Source organism: Nycticebus coucang, chromosome X (genome assembly GCF_027406575.1).
Source record: "Nycticebus coucang isolate mNycCou1 chromosome X, mNycCou1.pri, whole genome shotgun sequence".
Taxonomy (NCBI): Eukaryota; Metazoa; Chordata; class Mammalia; order Primates; family Lorisidae; genus Nycticebus; species Nycticebus coucang.
The window spans coordinates 62,494,357-62,521,443 of record NC_069804.1 but is presented as its reverse complement, the minus strand read 5'-3'; the positions used below and the strand labels follow the sequence as shown (position 1 = coordinate 62,521,443).

At 41.0% G+C, this 27,087-nt stretch overlaps 1 pseudogene; it reads right to left on the bottom strand.

The window, feature by feature from the left end:
• LOC128576833 (peptidyl-prolyl cis-trans isomerase A-like) lies at positions 1-27,046 on the bottom strand (annotated as a pseudogene).
• Positions 27,047-27,087: the final 41 nt, after the last annotated feature.

Genomic DNA, 27,087 nt, shown 5'->3' with positions numbered 1-27,087 from the left:
TTTTATTATTTAGTTTTTATTTCATAATCATAAACTTAACTCTGCAATCCAGTTAGACATGGAGAGGAATAAGGAAAATATGCAACCCAAAGAACTGTAATGAGAGCACAGAGATTACAGGATATTGTGAGCAAATGGGGTAAAGGGGTGCTCTCCTGAGCTACAGAAGGAATGGTTTAGTGGTTGAAACATTAAGTCAAATGTATTACAGCTGTCCAAAGTCAGTAATGGTGATCTTCTTGCTGGTCTTGCCATTCTTGGACCCAAAGCAGTCCATGGCTTCCACAACTTTTATGCCTTTTTTCACCTTGCCAAAGACCACATGCTTGCCATCCAACTACTCAGTCTTGGCAGTGCAGATGAAAAACTAGGAACCGTTTTTGCTTGGTCCAGCATTTGCCGTGGACAAGATGCTGGAACCTGTATGCTTCAGGAAGAATTTTTAATCTTCAAATTTCTCCCCTTAGATAAACTTGCTACCAGTGCCATTATGGTGTGTGAAGACACCACTCTGGCACATAAACCCTGGAATAATTCTGTGAAAATAGGAACCCTCATAACCAAATCCTTTTTCTCCAGTGCTCAGAGCATGAAAGATTTGGGCCGTCTTTGGAACTTTGCATACAGCTCAAAGGAGATGCAGCCCAAGGACTTGCAGTCGGTGGCAATATCGAAGAACTGGCTGAGGTTGACAATGGCTGATACCAGACGACTATAAGAAGCAGCAGCGTCTGCAAAGCCAAAGCTTTGGACTTCTGTCAAAAAAACAAGTTATGGAAAGAGAGGAAGTTAGCAACTTAATGGGACATCTCAAGCAACTGGAAAAGGAAGAACACTCCAACCCCAAACCCAGTAGAAAAAAAGAAATAACCAAAATCAGAGCAGAACTAAATGAAATTGAAAACAAAAGAACAATACAACAGATCAATAAATCAAAAAGCTGGTTTTTTGAAAAGGTCAACAAAATAGATAAACCGTTGGCCAACCTAATCAGGAAAAAAAGAGTAAAATCTCTAATCTCATCAATCAGAAATGACAAAGACGAAATAACAACAGACTCCTCAGAAATAAAAAAAATCCTTAATGAATATTACAAGAAACTTTACTATCAGAAATATGGAAATCTGAAAGAAAGGGACAAATACTTGGAAGCTCATTACCTTCCAAGACTTAACCACAATCAAGTGGAAATGTTGAACAGGTCCATTTCAAGTTCGCAAATAACATCAACCATACAAAACCTCCCCAAAAAGAGAAGTCCGGGACCAGATGGTTTCACGACTGAATTCTACCAAACCTTTAAAGAGGAATTAGTACCTATATTACACAAACTGTTCCAAAATGTAGAAAAAGAAGGAAGACTCCCCAACACATTCTATGAAGCAAACATCATCCTGATCCCCAAACCAGGAAAAGACCCAACAAGAAAAGAAAATTATAGACCAATATCACTAATGAATATAGAAGCAAAAATATTCAACAAGATCCTAACAAACAGAATCCAGCAACATATCAAACAAATCATACATCATGATCAAGTTGGCTTTATCCCAGGGTCTCAAAGCTGGTTCAATATACGTAAATCTATAAATGTAATTCAGCACATAAACAAAGTAAAAAACAAAGATCATATGATTCTCTCAATCAATGCAGAAAAAGCTTTTGATAACATCCAACATCCCTTCATGATTAGAACACTTAAGAAAATCAGTATAGAAGGGACATTTCTTAAACTGATAGAGGCCATCTACAGCAAACCAACAGCCAATATAATATTTAATGGAGTTAAATTGAAATAATTTCCACTCAGATCAGGAACCAGACAAAGCTGCCCATCGTCTCCATTGCTTTTCAACATTGTAATGGAAGTTTTAGCCACTGCAATTACAGAAGAAAAGGCGATCGAGGGTATCCACATAGGGTCAGAAGAGATCAAACTTTCACTCTTTGCAGATGATATGATTGTATATCTGGAAAACACTAGGGACTCTACTACAAAACTCTTAGAAGTGATCAAGGAATACAGCAACATCTCAGGTTACAAAATCAACATTCATAAATTGGTAGCCTTTATATATACCAACAATAGTCAAGCTGAAAAAACAATTAAGGACTATCCCATTCACAGTAGTGCCAAAGAAGATGAAATACTTGGGACTTTATCTAACAAAGGACGTGAAAAATCTATATAAAGAGAACTATGCAACTCTAAGAAAAGAGATAGTCGAGAATGTTAATAAATGGAAAAACATACCATGCTCATTCCTGGGAAGAATCAACATTATTAAAATGTCCATACAACCCAAAGCAATATATAACTTCAATGCAATCCCTATTGAAGTTCCACTGTCATACTTTAAAGATCTTGAAAAAACAATACTTCGTTTTATATGGAATCAGAAAAAAACTCGAATAGCCAAGACATTACTCAAAAATAAAAACAAAGCAGGAGGAATCACGCTACCAGGCCTCAGACTATACTACAAATTGATAGTGATCAAAATAGCATGGTATTGGCACAAAAACAGAGAAGTAGATGTCTGGAATAGAATAGAGAACCAAGAGATGAACCCAGCTACTTACCGTTATTTAATCTTTGACAAGCCAATTAAAAACATTCAGTGGGGAAAAGATTCCCTATTTAACAAATGGTGCTGGGTGAACTGGCTGGCCACCTGTAGAAGACTGAAACTGGATCCACACCTTTCACCACTAACCAAGATAAACTCTTACTGGATTAAAGACCTAAACTTAAGACATGAAACTATAAAAATACTAGAGGAGAGTGCAGGGAAAACCCTTGAAGAAATTGGGCTGGGTGAGTATTTTATGAGGACCCCTCAGTCAATTGAAGCAGCTTCAGCGATACACTACTGGGATGTGATCAAAATAAAAATCTCTGCACAGCCAAGAACACAGTAGGTAAAGCAAGCAGACAGCCCTCAGAATGGAGAAGACATTTGGAGGTTTTGTCTCCAACAAATGTTTAATAACTAGAATCCACAGAGATGTCAAACATATTAGCAAGGAAAGAACACATGATCCCATCTCAGGCTGGGCAAAAAACTTGAAGAGAAACTTCTCTGAAGAAGACAGTCACACGGCCTACAGACATGTGAAGAAATGCTCATCATCATTAGTCATCAGAGCAATGCAAATCAAAACTACTTTGAGGTATAATCTAACTTCAGTAAGATTAGCCCATATCACAAAATCTCAAGACCAGAGTTTTTGGTGTGGATATGGAAAAAAGGGAACACTTCTACAGTGCTGGTGGGAATGCATATTAATACATTCCTTTTGGAAAGATGTTTGGAGAACACTTAGAGATCTAAAAATAGACCTGCCATTAAATCCTATAATTTCTCTACTAGGTATATACCCAGAAGACCAAAAATCACATTATAACAAAGATATTTGTACCAGAATGTTTATTGCAGCCCAATTCATAATTGCTAAGTCATGGAAAAAGCCCAAGTGCCCATCGATCCACGAATGGATTAATAAATTGTGGTATATGTACACCATGGAATACTATGCAGCCATAAAGAAAGATGGAGACTTTACTTCTTTCATGTTTACATGGATGGAGCTGGAACATATTCTTCTTAGTAAAGTATCTCAAGAACGGAAGAAAAAGTATCCAATGTACTCAGTTTTACTATGAAACTAATTTATGGCTTTCACATGAAAGCTATAACCCAGTTATAACCTAAGAATAGAGGGAAGGGGGAAAGGGGAAAAATGAGGGGCAGGAGGGGGGAGGTGGGCTGAGGGAGCAGGATTGTTGGTATTACAACTGTGGTTCATCTTACAAGGGTGTATGTGAAACTTAGAAAATGTAGAATGTAAATGTCTTAATACAATAACTAAGAAAATGCCAGGAAGGCTATGTTAACCAGTGTGATGAAAATGTTTCAAATGGTCTATAAAACCAGTGTACGGTGCCCCGTGATCACATTCATGTACACAGCTATGATTTAATAAAAAAAAAATACCGGTGCACAGCCTACAGACATATGAAAAATGCTCATCATCTTTAATCATCAGAGAAATGCAACTCACAACTACTTTGAGATATCATCTAACTCCAATAAGATTAGCCCATATCACAAAATACCAAGACCAGAGATGTTGGCGTGGATGTGGAGTAAAGAGAACACTTCTAGACTGCTGTTGGGAATGCAAATTAATACATTCCTTTTGGAAAGAGGTTGGAGAACACTTAGAGATCTAAAAATAGATCTGCCGTTCAATCCTATAGTTCCTCTACTAGACATATACACAGAAGACCAAAAATCACATCATAACGAAGATATTTGTACCAGAATGTTTATTGCATCCCAATTCATAATTGCTAATTCATGGAAAAAGCCCCAGTGCCCATCGATCCACGAATGGATTAATAAATTGTGGTATATGAACACCATGGAATATTATGCAACCTTAAAGAAAGATGGAAACTTTATCTCTTTAATGTTTACATGGATGGAGCTGGAACATATACTTCTTAGTAAAGTATCTCAAGAATGGAAGAAAAAGTACCCAATGTACTCAGCCCTACTACGAAACTAATTTAGAGTTTTCACATGAAAGCTATAACCCAGTTACAACCTAAGAATAAGGGAAAGGGAGAAAGGGAGGGGAGGGAGGGGAAGGTGGATGGAGGGAGGGTGATTGCTGGGATTACACCTGCGGTACATCTTACAAGGGTATATGTGAAACTTAGTAAATGTGGTATGTAAATGCTTTAGCACAATAACTAAGAAAATGGCAGGAAGGCTATGTTAACCAGCGTGATGAAAATGTGCCAAAAGGTCTATGAAACTAGTATATGGTGCCCCACGATCGCATTAATGTACAAAGCTATGATTTAATAATTAAGAAAAAAAAAAGAGGGGGAGAGACAAGATGGCGGACTGAAGCCAGCTTTCCGCAGAGGCTCCCATCCAGAAGGAGAGTTATGGGACAGGAATTTAGTAAGTATCCTGGTGGATTTGAGCCGCACCAAGAGAGAAGGTTGAAGAATGCACATCAACACCGTTGAGGCAAGCTGTGATCACAAGGATGCAAACAAAAGGTACGAAATCCACCACCAAGCGGACGGGAGTCCCCCTCCCCCGTGAGACCGGCTCAAGAGCCCCACAATTAAACAAACGGGCAGAAATTAAAGGCCCTCCCACTACACTCCACGGGAGAGACCTTCTAAAAACTGGACCTACCTCCCTTACTAGGGTGCCATAGCATTCTCCTGCAAGGCATAAAACTGTATAAAACTTTAAAAATCCTTTGCCGACAACCCTGAATGCCCAACACTCCCCTTCCGCTCACTGAGGTCTGGAGGCCTGTCCCCCAGGAATTCGGATTCTTGGGTGATTTCTCAAGGGGAGTGGACAGTCCCTGAGCTGCAACTCGTCAGCACTGACTCTGAAGTATGCGAGTGTACAGAGGGCACCGTGCTGAGGGGGAGTCACACCTCAGCAGCACTTCCCTGCGGTGCGGTGCAACAGCCCTCCCCGTGCATCAATACGGCCAGGCATAAAACAGAATGAAGCTCTAGCTTCCCTGGTGAGCTCTCAGCACTCCCCCCCACTCTCACTTGGGGTCTGGGGGCCTGTCCCTCAGGAGTTCGGATCCTTGGGTGATTTCTCGAGGGGAGTGCACAGTGCCCGAGCTGCAACTGGTCAGCGCTGACTCTGAGACAGGCGAGTGAGGAGAGGGCACTCGAGAAGAGGGCACTCGGCTGAGGGACAGTCACGCCTTGGCGGCACTTCCCTGCGGTGCAGTGCAGTAGCCTTCCCCGTGCAACAATACGGCCAGGCATAAAACTGAATGAAACTCTAGCGTCCCCTCACTCTCATTCGGTGCTCTGGGGGTCTGCCCCCCAGGAGTCCGGATTCTTGGGAGATCTCTCGAGGGGTGTGGACAGAGCATAAACTGCGGCCACTCAGTGCTGGCTCTGGGGCGCGAGACAAAGGAGAAAAGGGTCGGCTGGGTGCCCACACAAGAGTGGCAGTTCCTGGAGGCAAATCAAGAGCCATTTTTTCTTTAACAGCAAAACGGCTCACTTCTGGATATTCTGAAGCCACACCCCCTGTCTCCCTGGGCAACCAGAGGAGGCCAGCAGGGAGCAAAGGATTTCCCTGACACTGCTCACAAACCCAGAAAGCTTCCAGGGCAGGGCCGACTCAGAGAGGTAATCAGACACAAACCTCCAGCAGCAAAGACGTTTGAACTCAGAACAGACAGTCTTCTGTAGGCAATTTTAGCAGAAACAGAGACAGAACCCCGCAAAGTTGTCTGTTCTGCTCTGTTCTGTTAGCAACATCAATCAGGGATGGGGCTAAACCTGAGTGAACACCGCTCTCCCACCACCTGCATCAAGCACTCAAAGATGTCAGGCCCCATCTCCTCCTGCTAGATAGCGGCAGACTGCAGGGGCCTGGCAGACTTCCTTGCAATTCAGGCAGGTGCAAACCCCGGGAGTATCTGTTCACTAGAGGCAACTGGGTTAGCCATCTGCAGAGATACCAGTGACTGGGTCCGACAGAGGGGCAAAGTGGGGAAGGAGACATCAACCTTCCCAGACTGATCTATTTGCTAGGTGGCTCCTCCTGACTCCATGCAGCACTGGAGTAAGCCATATCAGAGGAGTCACCAGACCCCTGTGATCCAGTTCCCAGAGACCTCTTGAACTCTCCCACGGGAGACAGGTGCTGATTGAGACAACCGATTTGGACCTTTTGAACTGAACTAATAGACTGAGGACTTTTCAGGCGGTGCCCTGGGTATGTGGTTGTAGGAAGGTTTGATTTTCCTTTACCTTTTCAAATTGGTGCCAGACGTGGGCGGGCGGGGTGACTTAATTGCTGGTTTATCCACACAGCTGAGACTTCAAGCCAGAGTAAATGTTACAATAGGTTCGAACAGAAACCAAATGAAAACAAGACAGAACCACTTCGCCCCCCCACACAAAACAGGGCCCCAGTGTCTCAGGCCACAACACTGTACAGGCCCTCGATAAATCCCCAGGTGAAAAATCAAAGGGAGTAAAATAGCCATGGGGCGGAATCAGTGGAAAAACTCTGGTAACATGAATAACCAGAATAGATCAACACCCCCAAGAAAAGATACGGCACATGTGATTGAAGATCCCCTTCATAAACAACTGGCTGAGATGTCAGAAATCAAATTCAAAATTTGGATTGCAGACAAGATTAATAAAATGGAATTAGGAATTCGAGCAGAAATTCAAAAGTTGTCTCAAGAATTTAACGAATTTAAAGACAAAACCACCAAAGACTTAGACACACTGAAGCAAGAATTTACAGACCCCAAAGATATGAAAAGTACAGTAGAATCCCTCAAAAACAGAATGGAGCAAGCAGAAGAAAGGATTTCTGACATTGACGATAAAGTCTTCGAATGCTCCCAATCTCTCAAAGAGGAAGAGAAATGGAGAGCAAAAACGGATCACTCACTCAGAGAACTCTCAGATAATTCGAAGAAAAGCAATAAACAAATAATTGGGATTTCGGAGAATGATGAAGTGGCCTCAAAGGGCACAGAGGCCCTTCTGCATGAAATTATGAAAGAAAATTTTCCAGACATGCCTAGAGAATCTGAAATTCAGATAGCAGACAGCTTCAGAACCCCAGCACGATTCAACCCCAATAAGTCATCCCCCAGGCATATCATAATTAGCTTCACTACAGTTAACATGAAAGAGAAGATTCTCAAAGCAGCCCGGCGAAACAAAACTATTACGTACAAAGGAAAGAATATTAGAATAACTGCACATATCTCTGCTGAAAATTTTCAAGCCAGAAGAGGGTGGTCATCAACTTTTAATCTCCTAAAGCAAAATAACTTTCAACCCAGGATCTTGTATCCAGCTAAACTGAGTTTCATTTATGATGGAGAAATCAAATACTTCAATGACATTCATATGTTGAAAAAATTTGCCATAAGTAAACCAGCTCTTCAGGATATTCTCAGACCTATCCTTCACAATGACCAACCCAATCCTATACCACAAAAGTAAACTCACTTAGAAACTTCAGATCAAACTCCAACTTCCACACTGGCGAAAGGATTAAAAATGTCCACTGGACCTTTGAAAAACTCGATACCCAAAATTCCACCAGACTTATCAATACTCTCAATTAATGTGAATGGCTTAAACTGTCCTCTAAAGAGGCATAGGTTAGCTGACTGGATACAAAAACTCAAGCCAGATATTTGTTGCATACAAGAGTCACATCTTAACTTAAAAGACAAATACAGACTCAGGGTGAAAGGATGGTCATCCATATTTCAGGCAAATGGTAATCAGAAAAAAGCATGTGTTGCAATTTTGTTTGCAGATACAGTAGGCTTTAAACCATCAAAAGTAAGGAAGGACAAGAATGGTTACTTCATATCTGTTAAGGGTAATACTCAATATGATGAGATCTCAATTATTAATATCTATGCACCCAACCAGAATGCACCTCAATTTATAACAGAAACTCTAAAAGACATGAGTAACTTGATTTCCTCTAGCTCAATAATCGTCGGAGATTTCAACACTCCCTTTGCAGTATTGGATCGATCCTCCAGCAAGAAGCTGAGCATAGAAATCTTAGATTTAAAACTAACCATCCAATATTTAGATTTAGCAGACATCTGCAGAACATTTCGTCCCAACAAAACTGAATACACATACTTCTCATCAGCCCATGGAACTTATTGCAAAATTGACCACATTTTAGGTCACAAGTCTAACGTTAGTAAATTTAAAGGAATAGAAATTATTCCTTGCATCTTCTCGGACCATCATGGAATAAAACTTGAATTGAGTAACAACAGGAATCTGCATACTCATACAAAAACATGGAAGTTAAATAACCTTATGCTGAATGATAGCTGGGTCAGAGATGAGATTAAGAAAGAAATTGCCAATTTTTTGGAACAAAACGACAATGAAGACACAAACTATCAGAACCTCTGGGACACCGCAAAGGCAGTTCTCAGAGGGAAATTTATAGCACTGCAAGCCTTCCTCAAGAGAATAGAAAGAGAGGAAGTTAACAGCTTAAAGGGACATCTCAAGCAACTGGAAAATGAAGAACATTCCAACCTGAAACCCAGTAGAAGAAAAGAAATAACCAAAATTAGAGCAGAATTAAATGAAATTGAAAACAAAAGAATAATACAACAGATCAATAAATCAAAAGCTGGTTTTTTGAAAAGGTCAACAAAACAGATAAACCTCTGGCCAACCTAATCAGAAAAAAGAAGTGTAAAATCTCTAATATCATCAATCAGAAACAACAAAGACGAAGAAAAAAAAGAGTAAAATCTCTAATATCAACAAATCAGAAACAACGAGTCTGCCAGACTCGTCAGAAATCAAAAAAATCCTTAATGAACATTACAAGAATCTTTATTGTCAGAAATAAGAAAATCTGAAGAAAATTGACCGATACTTGCAAGCACACCACCTTCCAAGACTTAGCCACAATCAAGTGGAAATGTTGAACAGACCCATATCAAGTTCAGAAATAGCATCAACTATACAAAACTTCCCTAAAAACAAAGCCCGGGACCAGACTTTTTTTTTTTTTATTGTTGGGGATTCATTGGGGGTACAATAAGCCAGGTTACACTGATTGCAATTGTTAGGTAAAGTCCCTCTTGCAATGATGTCTTGCCCCCATAAAGTGTGACACACACCAAGGCCCCACCACCCTCCCTCCGTCCCTCTTTCTGCTTTCCCCCCACATAACCTTAATTGTCAATAATTGTCCTCATATCAAAATTGAGTACATAGGATTCATGCTTCTCCATTCTTGTGATGCTTTACTAAGAATAATGTCTTCCACTTCCATCCAGGATAATACGAAGGATGTAAATTCTCCATTTTTTTTTAATGGCTGAATAGTATTCCATGGTATACATATACCACAGCTTGTTAATCCATTCCTGGGTTGGTGGGCATTTAGGCTGTTTCCACATTTTGGCGACTGTAAATTGAGGTGCAATAAACAGTCTAGTACAAGTGTCCTTATGATAAAAGGATTTCTTTCCTTCTGGGTAGATGCCCAGTAATGGGATTGCAGGATCAAATGGGAGGTCTAGCTTGAGTGCTTTGAGGTTTCTCCATACTTCCTTCCAGAAAGGTTGTACTAGTTTGCAGTCCCACCAGCAGTGTAAAAGTGTTCCCTTCTCTCCACATCGATGCCAGCATCTTGATTTCTCCATCAATTTTAAAGCTTAGCTTAGCAGGGTACAGAATTCTGGGCTGGAAATTGTTCTTTTTAAGTAGATTAAAGGTAGATGACCATTGTCTTCTTGCTTGGAAAGTTTCATTAGAGAAGTCTGCAGTCACTCTGATGGATTTGCCCCTGTTTATCAAACTGGCGCTTACTCCTGGCAGCTTGCAGAATCTTTTCTTTTGTCTTGACTTTGGACAGGTTCATCACAATGTGTCTTGGAGAAGTTCGGTTAGAGTTGAGGCAACCTAGGGTCCAATATCCCTCTGAAAGCAGTGTGTCAGAATCTTTGGTGATATTTGGGAAAGTTTCTTTTATAATATTCTCTAGTATGGCTTTCATTCCTCTGGGGCATTCTTCTTCCCCTTCTGGAATTCCTATAACTCGTATGTTGGAATGCTTCATAAGGTCCCATAATTCTGACAATGAACGTTCTGCTTACTCTCTCTCTTCTTTTCTACCTCTTTTACTATCTGAGTTATCTCAAAAACTTTGTCTTCTACCTCTGAAATTCTTTCTTCTGCATGGTCTAACCTGTTGCTGATACTTTCCATTGCATCTTTAAGTTCCCTAATTGACTGTTTCATTTCCTTCAGCTCTGCTATATCCTTTTATATTCTTCATATTGTTCATCTCTTATTTGATTCTGTTTTTGGATTTCCTTTTCGTTATTTTCCACTTCATTAGCATTTTCCTTCATTGTTTCCATCATTTCTTTCATTGTTTTCAACATGTGTATTCTAAATTCCCTTTCTGTCATTCCTAACATTTCTTTATAGGTGGAATCATCTGCAGTAGCTACCTCATGGTACGTTAGCAGGGTTGTTCTGGACTGGTTCTTCATGTTGCCTGGAGTTTCCCACTGATTCTTCCTCATGAGTGATTTCTTTCATCAGTTTCCTTGCCCTAATTTTCCTTTCACTTCCTCTTGCTCTTTAAGTTCTCATGCCTGTAGACTAAGGGTTACAGGACCTGAAGGGTGAGAAGGTTGAAGAGCAAAAAATGGATGAAAGAAAGGAGGACCAAGTGATAAGATAAACAAAGAAAAAGAGAGAAAGGAGAGGGGGTGGGTAAAAGGAATATTGACAAATGAAGAGAGGCACAGAAAGAGGGAGACAGAGCAATATAGGTGTACAGTAGGGTACTTTGATACACCCTTAAAAAAAAACCCACCTTCTGGGGGTGCCCAGATGGGTGGCTCCCTTGAAGTCAGCAGCTCTTTGCTAACCGGATCAGACACAGTACCCCACATCCACCAAGTAGAGAGGAAAGACAAAAATGCTATAAATCAAACCAAAACAAGCAAACAGAAAACTTTACAGGATAAAATTGTGGGGAAAACCAAATAATAGCGGTAGAAACACTAGCAAAAATGAACTTCTAATTATTGAAAAAGGCAGTATGGGAAATTATAATTAAACTAGAAAAATTGAGAAAGAAAAAGGATCTGTATGGAGAAGGTTGAACTTAAAAAACAAAACAACATCAACAACATCAAAATAAACAACAACAACAAAAAAACCAAACCAAAAAAAAAGAAAACACAACCAAAAACAAAGCAGTATGTATATGTTATTGAATATTGTCTGGGCAACACGTGGTCTTCTGGGGTATGAGATGTTAATCACAGTTCTGATATGACTGGAGGCTGCTGATTTCTCAAACCCCAGCTGGTAGACACCTTAAATCTCTCTTCAGCCCACTTAAAAGGTACTTTGAACTTGTTCACTTGCTGAGCAGAAGCTTTCCCAGGAAAGTGCTTGTCGCTGGAATCACTGCTGAAGTGGCTATCCACTTACCCAGTGTGCCAAAACTGGTCTCACTCTGCCCCTGAGGTTTAGGGCTGCAAGGCGGCTCAGACCCCTCCCTTAGGATGCTTGGTGGCTGGATTACTAGCTCCCACCCAATTCTAGCTCTATGACCCTGAGGGCGGAGCTTGCCGGGGCAGATCGCTCACAATGGCTCCCTGTGACCCACAGTCAAACACTATTAGCTCCATCTGACTCAGAGGCTCAGACTGAGCCCATAGACAAAGGCCAAAGTTCTCCGCACTCCCGCTCAGGCTCTCCCCAAGGCAGTTCAACTGAGTGCCTACTCCAAAGAAACCAAAACAGTTCACAGGTAAGGTCTTTCTGGTTTGCAGTCTCGCTGCTACTGAACTTATAGTTGCGGGCGGGTTTAGACGGATTGAAAGCATGTGACCACTTGCCATTTTTCCACTGGTTTAGTCCTCCTCTTGGAGTCCAGAAGTCTCTCGCTGACTCCCTGTATCCTCGCAGGGGTGATAATAGGAAGATCCCACCAGCCAGAGATGCCTGGAGTCCTCAAATATAAATATCTTAACACAATAACTAAGAAAATGCCAGGAAGGCTATGTTAACCATGTCGGGACCAGATGGTTTTACGTCAGAATTCTACCAAACCCTTAAGGAGGAATTAGTACCTATATTACTCAACCTGTTCCAAATGGTAGAAAAAGAAGGAAGACTACCCAACACATTTCATGAGGCAAACATCACCCTGATCCCCAAACCAGGAAGAGACCCAACAAGAAAAGAAAATTATAGACCAACATCACTAATGAATATAGATACAAAAATATTCAACAAGATCCTAACAAACAGAATCCAGCAACACATCAAACAAATTATACATCATGACCAAGTCGGTTTTATCCCAGGGTCTCAAGGCTGGTTCAATATATGTAAATCTATAAATGTAATTCAGCACATAAACAAATTAAAAAACAAAGACCATATGATTTTCTCAATTGATGCAGAAAAAGCTTTTGATAATATCCAGCATCCCTTCATGATCAGAACACTCAAGAAAATTGGTCCAGAAGGGACTTTTCTTAAACCAATACAGGCCATCTACAGCAAACCCACAGCCAATATAATGTTGCATGGAGTTAAATTGGAATCATTTCCACTCAGATCAGGAACCAGACAAGGTTGGCCATTTTCTCCATTGCTTTTTAACATTGTAATGGACGTTTTAGCCACCGCAATTAGGGAAGAAAAGGTGAGCAAGGGTATCCATATACGGTCAGAAGAGATCAAACTTTCGTTCTTTGCAAATGATATGATTGTGTATCTGGAAAACACTAGGGACTCTACTACAAAACTCCTAGAATTGATCAAGGAATACAGCAGCGTCTCAGGTTACTAAATCAACATTCATAACTTGGTATCCTTTATAGATATCAACAATAGTCAAGTTGAAAAAACAGTTAAGGACTCTATCCCATTCACAGTAGTGCCAAAGAAGATGAAATATTTGGGAATTTAACTAACAAAAGACGTAAAAGATCTCTACAAAGAGAACTATGAAACTCTAAGAAAAGAAATAGCTGAAAATGTTAACAAATGGAAAAACATACAATGCTCATGGCTGGGAAGAATCAACATTATCAAAATGTCCATACTACCCAAAGCAATATATAATTTCAACGCACTCCCTATTAAAGCTCCACTGTCATATTTTAAAGATCTTGAGAAAACAATACTTCGTTTCATATGGAATCAGAAAAAACCTTGAATAGCCAAGACATTACTCAAAAATAAAAACAAAACAGGAGGAATCACACTACCAGACCTCAGACTTTACTACAAATCGATAGTGATCAAAACAGCATGGTATTGGCACAAAAACAGAGAAGTAGATATCTGGAACAGAATAGAGAACCAAGAGATGAATCCAGCTACTTACCACTATTTGATCTTTGACAAGCCAATTAAAAACATTCAGTGGGGAAAAGATTCCCTATTTAACAAATGGTGCTGAGTGGGGGCTGGCAACCTGCAGAAGACTGAAATTAGACCAACACCTTTCACCATTAACTAAGATAGACTCTCATTGGATTAAAGATTTAAACTTAAGGCATGAAACTATAAAAATACTAGAGGAGAGTGCAGGGAAAACCGTTGAAGAAGTTAGTCTGGGCGAGTATTTTATGAGGAGGAACCCCCGGGCAATTGAAGCAGCTTCAAAAATACACTACTGGGACTTGATCAAACTAAAAAGCTTCTGCACAGCCAAGAACACAGTAAGTAAAGCAAGCAAACAGCCCTCAGATTGGGAGAATATATTTGCAGGGTATATCTCTGACAAAGGTTTAATAACCAGAATCCACAGAGAACTCAAACGCATCAGCAAGAAAAAAACAAGGGATCCCATCGCAGGCTGGGCAAGGGATTTGAAGAGAAACTTCTCTGAAGAAGACAGGCGCAAGGCCTTCAGACATATGAAAAAATGCTCATCATCTTTAATCATCAGAGAAATGCAAATCAAAACTACTTTGAGATATCATCTAAGTGCAGTGAGACTAGCCTATATCACAAAATCTCAAGACCAGAGATGTTGGCGTGGATGTGGAGAAAAGGGAATACTTCTGCACGGCTGGTGGGAATGCAAATTAATACATTCCTTTTGGAAAGATATATGGAGAACACTCAGAGATCTAAAAATAGATCTGCCATTCAATCCTGTAATTCCTCTGCTGGGCATATACCCAGAAGACCAAAAATCACAATATAACAAAGATATTTGTACCAGAATGTTTATTGCAGCCCAAGTGCCCATCGATCCATGAATGGATTAATAAATTGTGGTATATGTACACCATGGAATATTATGCAGCCTTAAAGAAAGATGGAGACTTTACCTCTTTCATGTTTACATGGATGGATCTGGAACATATTCTTCTTAGTAAAGTATCTCAAGAATGGAAGAAAAAGTACCCAATGTACTCAGCCCTACTATGAAACTAATTTGGGGCTCTCACATGAAAGCTATAACCCAGTTACAACCTAACAATAGGGGGAAGTGGAAAGTGAGGGGAGGGAGTGGGTGATGGGTAGAGGAAGGGGGATTGGTGGGATCGTACCTGTGGTGCATCTTACAGGGGTATTTGCAAAGCTTGGTAAATGTAGAATGTACATGTTTTGGCACATTAACTGAGATAATGCCAGGAAAGCTATGTTAACCATTGTGATGAAAATTTGTCAAATGGTCTATGAAGCGAGTGTATGATGCCCCATGATCATATCAATGTATACAGTCATGATTTAATAAAAAAAATGAATTAGGCTTCAATAAACATTCTGGTAGAGATGTCTTTGATAGATTACGATTTTTGGTCTTCTGGGTATAAACCTAGTAAAGGAATTATAGGATGGAATGGCAGGTCTATTTTTAGGTCTCTAAGTATTCTCCAAACATCCTTCCAGAAGGAACGTATTAGAGTGCATTCCCACCAGCAGTGTAAAAGTGTGCCCTTTTCTCCACATCCACGCCAACATCTCTGGTTTGGGGATTTTGTTATGTGGGCTACTCTTACTGGGGTTAGGTGATATCTCAAAGTAGTTTTGATTTGCATTTCTCTGATGATTAAGGATGATGAGCTTTTTTTCATGTGTTTGTAGATCATTTGTCTGACTTCTTTAGAAAAGTTTCTGTTCAAGTTCCTTGCCCACCCTGAGATGGGGTCACGTGTTCTTTTCTTGCTAATGCATTTGAGTTCTGTGTGGATTCTGGTTATTAGAATTTTATCGGAAGTATAACCTGCAAAGTGTATGCGGCTGGTGCTCTAGCCGCTCAGCTACAGGCACCGAGCCCCTATTCAGGTTTTTATAGTGGGTTTTACTGGCCACCAAGACTACATATAACAAGTACATTAATCAATTAATTTGTTATGCTGCAAGTAACTTCAAACACTATTTAACTGACTCAAATAACAAAATGCATTATCTCACGCAAGAAATCTCAAGGGAACAGGGCTTCAGGGTTGCTTGATTCAGTACCTCATGCACTCAGTCCTTTCCACATTGCAATTCTGTAAGACTCAGTGCAGTAACTATGTTCTTAGAGGCTACTTTGCCTTGCTGGCTGCTGAGCATCACTTCCAGTCTGGGTTCCACACTTTGAATATTTGACTCTCTAAACTTCATGTTGAAATGATCCCCAATCTTGAAAGTGGAGCCTAATGACAGGTATTTGTATCATGAGGGCAGATCCTTCATGAATGCTTTGAGGTCATCCTAGCTGTAATGGATGAGTCCTCGATCTACTAGTTTCCTTCAGAGTTCGCCCATGAGCTGGTTGTTTAAAATAGTCTGACACACCTCTCCTTTCTCTCTCTATCTCCTCCCCCTTTTCTCTGTCATCATGTGTTCCACACATGCTGGCTCCCCTTTATTTTTCACCATGACTAGAAGCTTCCTGAGGCTATCATCAAAAGCCAAGAAGATATTTGTGCCATGCTTCTTATGTGACGTGCAGAATCATGAACCAGACAAAACCTCTTTCTGGGAGTGATGGTGTGCCTATAGTTTCAGCTACTCAGAATGCTGAGGATTGCTTGAACTCAGGGGTCTGAGGCTTCAGTAAGCTATGATAGTGCCACTGCACTCCAACTTGGATGACAGAGAAAAACAATAATAACAAATTTTAAAACTCCTTTAAATTAAAAATAAATTACTCAACATCAAGTATTCCTTTATAGCAATGAAAATGGACTAAAACACAGGACAATATCAAGAGACAAACCAACATGGCTTAACATTCTATGCTTTAGGGGAGGGAGACAAGATGGCGGACTGAAGCCAGCTTTCAACAGAGGCTCCGTCCAGAAGGAGAGTTAAGAGACAGGAATTTAGTAAGTATCCTAGTGGACTTGAGCCTCACCAAGAGAGAAGGTTGTAGAATGCACATCAACACCGCTGAGGCAAGCTGTGATCACAAGGACGCAAACAAAAGGTACAAAATCCACCACCAAGCGGACGGGAGTGCCCCTCCCCCATGAGACCAGTTCAAGAGCCCCACAATTGAACAAGCGGGCAGAAATTAAAGGCCCTCCCACTACACTCCAGGGAGAGACCTTCTAAAAACTGGACCTACCTCCCCTACTGCGGTGCCGTGGCGTTCTCCTACTGGGCATAAAACTGAATAAAACTTTGGGAATCCTTTGCCAGCAACCCTGAATCCCCGGCGCTCCCCTCCCACCCACTGAGGTCTGGAGGCCTGTCCCCCCGGAGTTCGGATCCTTGCGTGATTTCTCAAGGGGAGTGGAAAGTCCCCGAGTTGCGACTGGTCAGCATTGACTCTGAGGCGTGCGAGTGAGGAGAGGGCACTGGGCTGAAGGGGAGTCACGCCTTGGCGGCACTTCCCTGCGGTGCAGTGCAGCAACCCTCCCCGGGCAACATTACGGGGCACAAGACTGAATAAGACTCTAGCTTCCCCGCTGAGAGCTGAGAGCCCCTACTCTCACTCGGGGTCCGAGGGCCTATCCCCCAGGAGTTCGGATCCTTGGGTGATTTCTCAAGGGGAGTGCACAGTGCCTGAGCTGCGTCAGGTCAGCACTGACTCTGGGACACGTGAGCGAGGAGAGGGCACTCTGATGAGGGGAAATCAAGCCTTGGCGGCACTTCCCTGCGGTGCAGTGCAGGAGCCCTCCCCAGGCCGTAGTGTTGCGTAAAACTCAATGAAACTCTAGCTTCCCCCTCCTACTCCCAATCGGGGTCTGGGGGCCCATCCCCCAAGAGTTCTGATTCTTGGGGGATCTCTTGAGGGGTGTGGACCCAGCACAAACTGCGGCCACTCAGTGCTGACTCTGGGGTGCGGGACAGAGGAGAAAAGGGTCGCCTGAGTGCCCACACCAGAGCAGCAGTTCCCTGGAGGTAGATCAACAGCCGTTTTTTCTTTAACGGCAGAACGCCCACTTCTGGATATTCTGAGGCCACACCCCCTGTCTCCCTGGGCAACAAGAGGAGGCCACTGGTGAGCGGGGGATTTCCTGACATGGCTCACAAACATGGGAAGCTTCCAGGGCGGGGCCGACCCAGAGAGGTGTTCGGACGCAAATCTCCAGAAGCAAAGACGTTTGAACTCAAAACAGCCCGTCTTCTGTAGGTGATTTCGACAGGAACAGAGACAGAACCCCGCAAAGTTGTCTGTTCTGTTCTGTTAGCAGCATCCATCAGGGACGGGGCTAAGACTGAGTGAACACCTCCTTCCCATCACCTGCATCAAACACTCAAAGATGTCAGGCCCCATCTCCTCCTGCTAGATAGAGGCAGTCTGCGGGGGCCTGGCAGACTTCCTTGTGATTCAGGGGGATTTCCTGACATGGCTCACAAACCTGGGAAGCTTCCAGGGCGGGGCCGACCCAGAGAGGTGTTCGGACGCAAATCTCCAGCAGCAAAGACGTTTGAACTCAAAACAGCCCGTCTTCTGTAGGCGATTTCGACAGGAACAGAGACAGAACCCCGCAAAGTTGTCTGTTCTGTTCTGTTAGCAGAACCCATCAGGGACGGGGCTAAGACTGAGTGAACACCTCCTTCCCATCACCTGCATCAAACACTCAAAGATGTCAGGCCCCATCTCCTCCTGCTAGATAGCGGCAGTCTGCGGGGGCCTGGCAGACTTCCTTGTGATTCAGGCAGGTGCAAACCCCTGGAGTGTCTGTTCACTGCAGGCAACTGGGTTAGCCATCTGCAGAGATACCACTGACTGGGTCCGACGGACGGGCACATTGGGGAAGGAGACATCAACCTTCCTAGACTGCTCTGTTTACTGGGTGGCTCCTCCTGACTCCACGCTGCACTGGGGTGAGCAGTGTCACAGGAGTCACCAGGCCCCTGTGATCCAGTTCCCAGAGACCTCCTGAACTCTCCCACCCGAGACAAGAGCCGATTGAGACAGTTGATTTGGACCTTTTGAACTGGGCTAATAGACTGAGGACCTTTCAGGCGGTGCCCTGGGTGTGCGATTGTAGGAAGGTTTGATTCTCCTTTTCCAACTGGGGCCAGAGGTGGGCAGGTGGGGTGACTTAATTGCTGATTTTTCCACACAGCTGAGACTTCAAGCCAGAGTAGAAGTTGCAATAGGATCGAACAGAAACCAGCTGAAAACAAGACAGAACCACTTTGCTCCACCACACCAGACAGGGCCCCAGTTTCTCAGGCCACAACACTGTACGGGCCCTCGATAAAACCCCAGGGGAAAAAACCAAAGGGAGTAAAATAACCATGGGGCGGAATCAGCAGAAAAACTCTGGTAAAATGAATAACCAGAATAGATCAACCCCCCCAAGAAAAGATATGGCAGATGTGATTGAAGATCCCATTCATAAACAACTGGCTGAGATGTCAGACATCGAATTCAGAATTTGGATTGCAGACAAGATTAATAAAATGGAATTAGGAATTCGAGGAGAAATTCAAAACTTGTCTCAAGAATTTAACGAATTTAAAGACAAAACCACCAAAGACTTAGACACACTGAAGCAAGAACTTACAGCCCTCAAAGATATGAAAAATACAGTAGAATCCCTCAGTAACAGAATGGAGCAAGCAGAAGAAAGGATTTCTGACAATGAAGATAAAGTCTTCGAACGCTCCCAATCTCTCAAAGAGGAAGAGAAATGGAGAGCAAAAACGGATCACTCACTCAGAGAACTCTCAGATAATTCGAAAAAAAGCAACATAAGGATTATAGGAATTTCTGAGAATGATGAAGTCACCTCCGAGGGCACAGAGGCCCTTCTGCATGAAATTATGAAAGAAAATTTTCCAGACATGCCTAGAGAATCTGAAATTCAGATAGCAGACAGCTTCAGAACCCCAGCACGATTCAACCCCAATAAGTCATCCCCAAGACATATCATAATTAGCTTCACTAAAGTTAACATGAAAGAGAAGATTCTCAAAGAAGCCCAGCGAAAGAAAACTATAACGTACAAAGGTAAGAATATTAGAATAACTGCAGATATCTCTGCTGAAACTTTTCAAGCCAGAAGAGGCTGGTCATCAACTTTTAATCTCCTAAAGCAAAAAAACGTTCAACCCAGGATCTTGTATCCAGCTAAACTGAGTTTCATCTATGATGGAGAAATTAAATACTTCAATGACATTCATATGTTGAAAAAATTTGCCATAAGTAAACCAGCTCTTCGGGATGTTCTCAGACCTATCCTCCACAATGACCAACCCAATCCTATACCACAAAAGTAAACTCACTCAGAAACTTCGGATCAAACTCCAACTTCCACACTGGCGAAAGGATTAAAAATGTCCACTGGACCTTTGAAAAACTCGATACCCAAAATTCCACCAGACTTATCAATACTCTGCACCAATGCGAATGGCTTAAACTGTCCTCTAAAGAGGCATAGGTTAGCTGACTGGATACAAAAACTCAAGCCAGATATTTGTTGCATACAAGAGTCACATCTCAACTTAAAAGACAAATACAGACTCAGGGTGAAAGGATGGTCATCCATATTTCAGGCAAATGGTAATCAGAAAAAAGCAGGTGTTGCAATTTTATTTGCAGATACAGTAGGCTTTAAACCATCAAAAGTAAGGAAGGACAAGAATGGTCACTTCATATTTGGTAAGGGTAATACTCAATATGATGAGATCTCAATTATTAATATCTATGCACCCAACCAGAATGCACCTCAATATATAAGAGAAACTCTAACAGACATGAGTAACTTGATTTCCCCCAGCTCCATAATCGTTGGAGATTTCAACACTCCCTTGGCAGTGTTGGATCGATCCTCCAGAAAGAAGCTGAGCAAAGAAATCTTAGATTTAAACCTAACCATCCAATATTTAGATTTAGCAGACATCTACAGAACATTTCATCACAACAAAACTGAATACACATACTTCTCATCAGCCCACGGAACTTACTCCAAAATTGATCACATTTTAGGTCACAAGTCTAACCTCAGTAAATTTAAAGGAATAGAAATCATTCCATGCATCTTCTCGGACCATCATGGAAAAAAACTTGAATTGAGTAACAACAGGAATCTGTATACCCATACAAAAACATGGAAGTTAAATAACCTTATGCTGAATGATAGCTGGGTCAGAGATGAGATTAAGAAAGAAATCGCCCATTTTTTGGAACAAAACGACAATGAAGACACAAACTAACAGAACCTCTGGGACACTGCAAAGGCAGTTCTAAGAGGGAAATTTATAGCACTGCAAGCCTTCCTCAAGAGAACGGAAAGAGAGGAAGTTAACAACTTAATGGGACATCTCACGCAACTGGAAAAGGAAGAACATTCCAACCCCAAACCCAGTGGAAGAAAAGAAATAACCAAAATTAGAGCAGAATGAAATGAAATTGAAAACAAAAGAATAATACAACAGATCAATAAATCAAAAAGCTGGTTTTTTGAAAAGGTCAATAAAATAGATAAACCTCTGGCCAACTTAATCAGGAAAAAAAGAGTAAAATCTCTAATATCATCAATGAGAAACAACAAAGACGAAATAACCACAGACTCATCAGAAATCCAAAAAATCCTTAATGAATATTAAAAGAAACTTTATTCTCAGAAATATGAAAATCTGAAGGAAATTGACCAATACTTGGAAGCACACCACCTTCCAAGACTTAACCAGAATCAAGTGGAAATGTTGAACAGACCCATATCAAGTTCAGAAATAGCATCAACTATACAAAACCTCCCTAAAAAGAAAAGCCAGGGACCAGATGGTTTCACGTCAGAATTCTACCAAACCTTTAAAGAGGAATTAGTACCTATATTACTCAACCTGTTCCAAAATGTAGAAAAAGAAGGAAGACTACCCAACACGTTCTATGAAGCAAACATCACCCTGATTCCAAAACCAGGAAAAGATCGAACAAGAAAAGAAAATTATAGAGCAATATCACTAATGAATATAGATGTAAAAATATTCAACAAGATCCTAACAAACAGAATCCAGCAACACATCAAACAAATTATACATCATGACCAAGTTGGTTTTATCCCAGGATCTCAAGGCTGGTTTAATATACGTAAATCTATAAATGTAATTCAGCACATAAACAAATTAAAAAACAAAGACCATATGATTCTCTCAATTGATGCAGAAAAAGCTTTTGATAATATCCAGCATCCCTTCATGATCAGAACACTCAAGAAAATTGGTCTAGAAGGGACTTTTCTTAAACTGATAGAGGCTATCTACAGCAAACCCACAGCCAATATCATATTGAATGGAGTTAAATTGGAATCATTTCCACTCAGTTTGGGAACCAGACAAGGCTTCTCATTGTCTCCATTGCTTTTCAACATTGTTATGGAAGTTTTAGCCACTGCAATTAGGGAAGAAAAGGCGATCAAGGGTATCCATATAGGGTCAGAAGAAATCAAACTCTCGCTCTTCACAGATGATATGATTGTGTATCTGGAAAACAGTAGGGACTCTACTACAAAACTCCTAGAAGTGATCAAGGAATACAGCAGCGTCTCAGGTTACAAAATCAACATTCATAAATTGGTAGCCTTTATATACACCAACAACAGTCAAATTGAAAAAGCATTTAAGGACTCTATCCCATTCACAGTAGTGCCAAAGAAGATGAAATATTTGGGAATTTACCTAACAAAAGACGTGAAAGATCTCTATAAAGAGAATTATGAAACTCTAAGAAAAGTAATAGCTGAAAATGTTAACAAATGGAAAAACATACCATGCTCATGGCTGGGAAGAATCAACATTATCAAAATGTCCATACTACCCAAAGCAATATATAATTTCAACGCACTCCCTATTAAAGCTCCACTGTCATATTTTCAAGATCTTGAAAAAACATTACTTCGTTTTATGTGGAATCAGAAAAAACCTCGAATAGCCAAGACATTACTCAGAAATAAAAACAAAACAGGAGGAATCACACTACCAGACCTCAGACTTTACTACAAATCGATAGTGATCAAAACAGCATGGTATTGGCACAAAAACAGAGAAGTAGATATCTGGAACAGAATAGAGAACCAAGAGATGAATCCAGCTACTTACCGCTATTTGATTTTTGACAAGCCAATTAAAAACATTCAGTGGGGAAAAGATTCCCTATTTAACAAATGGTGCTGGGTGAACTGGCTGGCAACCTGCAGAAGACTGAAATTGGACCCACACCTTTCACCATTAACTAAGATAGACTCTCATTGGATTAAAGATTTAAACTTAAAACATGAACCTATAAAAATACTACAGGAGAATGCAGGGAAAACCCTGAAGAAATTGGTCTGGGTGAGTATTTCATGAGGAGAACCCCCCGGGCAATTGAAGCAGCTTCAAAAATACACTACTGGGACTTGATCAAACTAAAAAGCTTCTGCACAGCTAAGAACACAGTAAGCAGAGCAAGCAGACAGCCCTCAGAATGGGAGAAGATATTTGCAGGGTATATCTCTGACAAAGGTTTAATAACCAGAATCCACAGAGAACTCAAACGCATCAGCAAGAAAAAAACAAGGGATCCCATCGCAGGCTGGGCAAGGGATTTGAAGAGAAACTTCTCTGAAGAAGACAGGCGCAAGGCCTTCAGACATATGAAAAAATGCTCATCATCTTTAATCATCAGAGAAATGCAAATCAAAACTACTTTGAGATATCAGCTAACTCCAATGAGACTAGTCTATATCACAAAATCTCAAGACCAGAGATGTTGGCGTGGATGCGGAGAAAAGGGAACACTTCTGCACTGCTGGTGGGAATGCAAATTAATACATTCCTTTTGGAAAGATATATGGAGAACACTCAGAGATCTAAAAATAGATCTGCCATTCAATCCTGTAATTCCTCTGCTGGGCATATACCCAGAAGACCAAAAATCACAACATAACAAAGATATTTGTACCAGAATGTTTATTGCAGCCCAATTCATAATTGCTAAGTCATGGAAAAAGCCCAAGTGCCCATCGATCCACGAATGGATTAATAAATTGTGGTATATGTATACCATGGAATACTATGCAGCCTTAAAGAAAGTTGGAGACTTTACCTCTTTCATGTTTACATGAATGGAGCTGGAACATATTCTTCTTAGTAAAGTATCCCAAGAATGGAAGAAAAAGTACCCAATGTACATATCCCTACTATGAAACTAATTTGGGACTCTCACATGAAAGCTATAACCCAGCTACAACTTACCAATAGGGGGAAGTGGGAAAGGGGGTGGGTGGGTAGAGGGAGGGGGATCGGTGGGATCACACCTGTGGTGCATCTTACAGGGGTATTTGCGAAACTTGTTAAATGTAGAATGTAAATATTTTGGCACAGTAACTCAGATAACGCCAGAAAGGCTATGTTAACCACTGTGATAAAAATGTGTCAAATGGTTTATGAAGCGAGTGTATGATGCCCCATGATCATATCAATGTATACAGTTATGATTTAATAAAAAAAAAGAAAAGAAGAAAAAAGGAAACAAAAACATTCTATGCTTTAAAAAAATAGAGAGATGTACCAAGGAACAGTTGTTTCCTTGTTTTTTTTTTTTTTTTTTTTTTGTTTTTTTAGATCAAGCAAACAGTGGAGAGAAGGGAATACTTTTACACTGTTGGTGGGACTGCAAACTAATTATGGCCTCTATGGAAAAAAGTATGGAGAATCCTCAAAGAACTCAAAATAGACCTTCCATTTCATCCCCAAATCCCATTACTAGGCATCTACCTAGAAGAAGAAAAATATCATTTTATCATAAGGACATTCGCACTAGATTGTTTATCACAGTTCAATTTATAATCACTGAAGTGTGGAAACAACCTAAATACCTATCAATCCAGGAATGGATTAATAAACTGTAGTATATGTATACCATGAACTACTATTTAGTCATAAAAAGATGAGGGCTTTATGTCTTTTGTATTAATCTAAATGGAGTGGAAACACTTTCTTCTTATTATGATATCACAATAATGAAAAAGCAAGTATTCAATGTACTCAATTATAATATGAAGCCAGTAGATGAACTAATATACACCCACAGGAGGAAAACTCAATTCAATTCAAGTTGGGGAAGGGGGTACAATAGAGGGGATAGAGGGGAGGTGGGAGGGGGATTGGTGTGCTTTCACTTAATGGGCACAATGTAAAGGTATATGTCACACCTCTTGGATGTAGGACACAACTACAATAGGAACTCTACCTTACAAATGCAAACATTATAACCTAATTGTTTGTACCCTCACATTAATCTAGAATTTATAAAAGAAAAAAAAAAATATTGAGGAAACATTTCCCAGAACACCACCCTCTTTCTGTCTCATGAGTCAGGACATTGCCACATTCTCCTATAGAAATGAGATCCCTGATCGGGTTAAACCTATGGTTCTCAAATTTCTTGACCTCAGGACATCTTCATGCAGTTTTTCCTATATTTCTACATAGATGCAAGGAAAACTTTGGGATTTAAAAGTAATGATTTATTAGATAACAATAAGGTTACAGGTATTATAGGAGTTAGATATAACTGAAGATACTAGTAATATAGCATAGTAGAAGTAGTGAGATCAAACTGAATCAATCTCTGAAAACACATTCTAAATCTTAGAAAATTCTAGAAAATATAAGAATATACAAGTACACATTCTACTCACTGTCCAAGTGATGACATCCTATGTCATGTGATCTCTAGAAAACTTCTTTGGTATAATTGTGAAAGAATGAGAGTGAAAATTCAAGGCAAATAACATTATGAAAAGAGTTTTGACTTTGCTATCTGAAAGAACCTTTGGGATCCCAGGGGTTCTCAGATCACACTTGGAGAATTACTTAAATCAATTAGGACTTAGAGTAATCCCTGGAACCAAAGAAGGGCCCTGACAGCCTGGAAGAAGGGAGCCACTGACAAGGCTTGTTACAGTGGTGTCAGAGAGAATTCCCCACAGACAACCAGGCTATGGTTAGTAAGGAGGAAAGAGAGTTTGGGCAAACTGAGAGGTTCTGGACCCAAAGATCAAAGATTATTCTGAGGTGTGAGACAAAAGGAAAATGGAGTCCCAATTCTGTGTGTTAAAAATGGCTTTTATTCCACCTAGGTGCAGGTGAGATGAAATTCCTGACTGGAAAGAAATCCATACATGGGCTATGGTGGATGGGGATTTTAAAGGGTCAGAGAGGCAGGGATTGGTCCATGCACTACGTCCTGGGAAGGACATACACTCAGTCCTTCCTAGGTGGGTCAGTTATAACTGGGCAGGTGGGTGGGAAAAGGTCAGAGAGTTGGGATTGGTCCATTCACTGTTTCCTGGAAGGGACATGTTCTTGATCCTTCTTGGGCTAGTTCTACCTGGGTAGGTCAGTAATCTGATTCTATCATTCTGGTCATTCTAATCTAGTATAAGGAGGCAGGGTGATTGGCATGGTGTCTCTTAGGCTGCTTCCTGCAGGAAAGGGACTGAGTGGCCAGCCTGTAAAAAAGAGAATGGGAAGGGGAGGGGAGTGACATTTATAGGAACATTCCTGGGTTTTCAGCCTGAGCTGGTTGGTATCCAGTAAGGTGAGGATATGAGCAGTTGTGAGATGAGACAGAGGATTATTGGTCAGCAACTGAGGATGAGAAAGATCATAATTGGTGGCCTCATCCTAAATAATAACCAAAGAGTCCATGATTCCAGGCCACAAGGATGGAGCAGTCTGAGGGTGCAGTAAATTATCATTAATTCCCACCACTGAGATCTGTTTGTTTTAGAGGGCCTTTATAAGGTGGCAGTGTGGAAGAAGTTTCTCCCATGTTTATTAGAAAAGAGAAAAGAGGTTGGTTTACTCTCCAATAGTAAAAATACCCATAATTTAGTTTTCCAGGCTAGCATCCAGGGGGCATTCTGATTTTCCGAGGGTTGTCAGTCTTCTTCAGCTAGGCTCAGGAGGTTGGGAATTCTCACTAGATGAAATGAGAAGATCCCGGGTCTTTCTGCCAAGGATCTTCAGAAAGACCTGGGCAATCAGACTTCCAGTGAGGACCTTCATAGTTTGACTGCTTTGCCCAAAAGCCTGATCTACTGCACTTA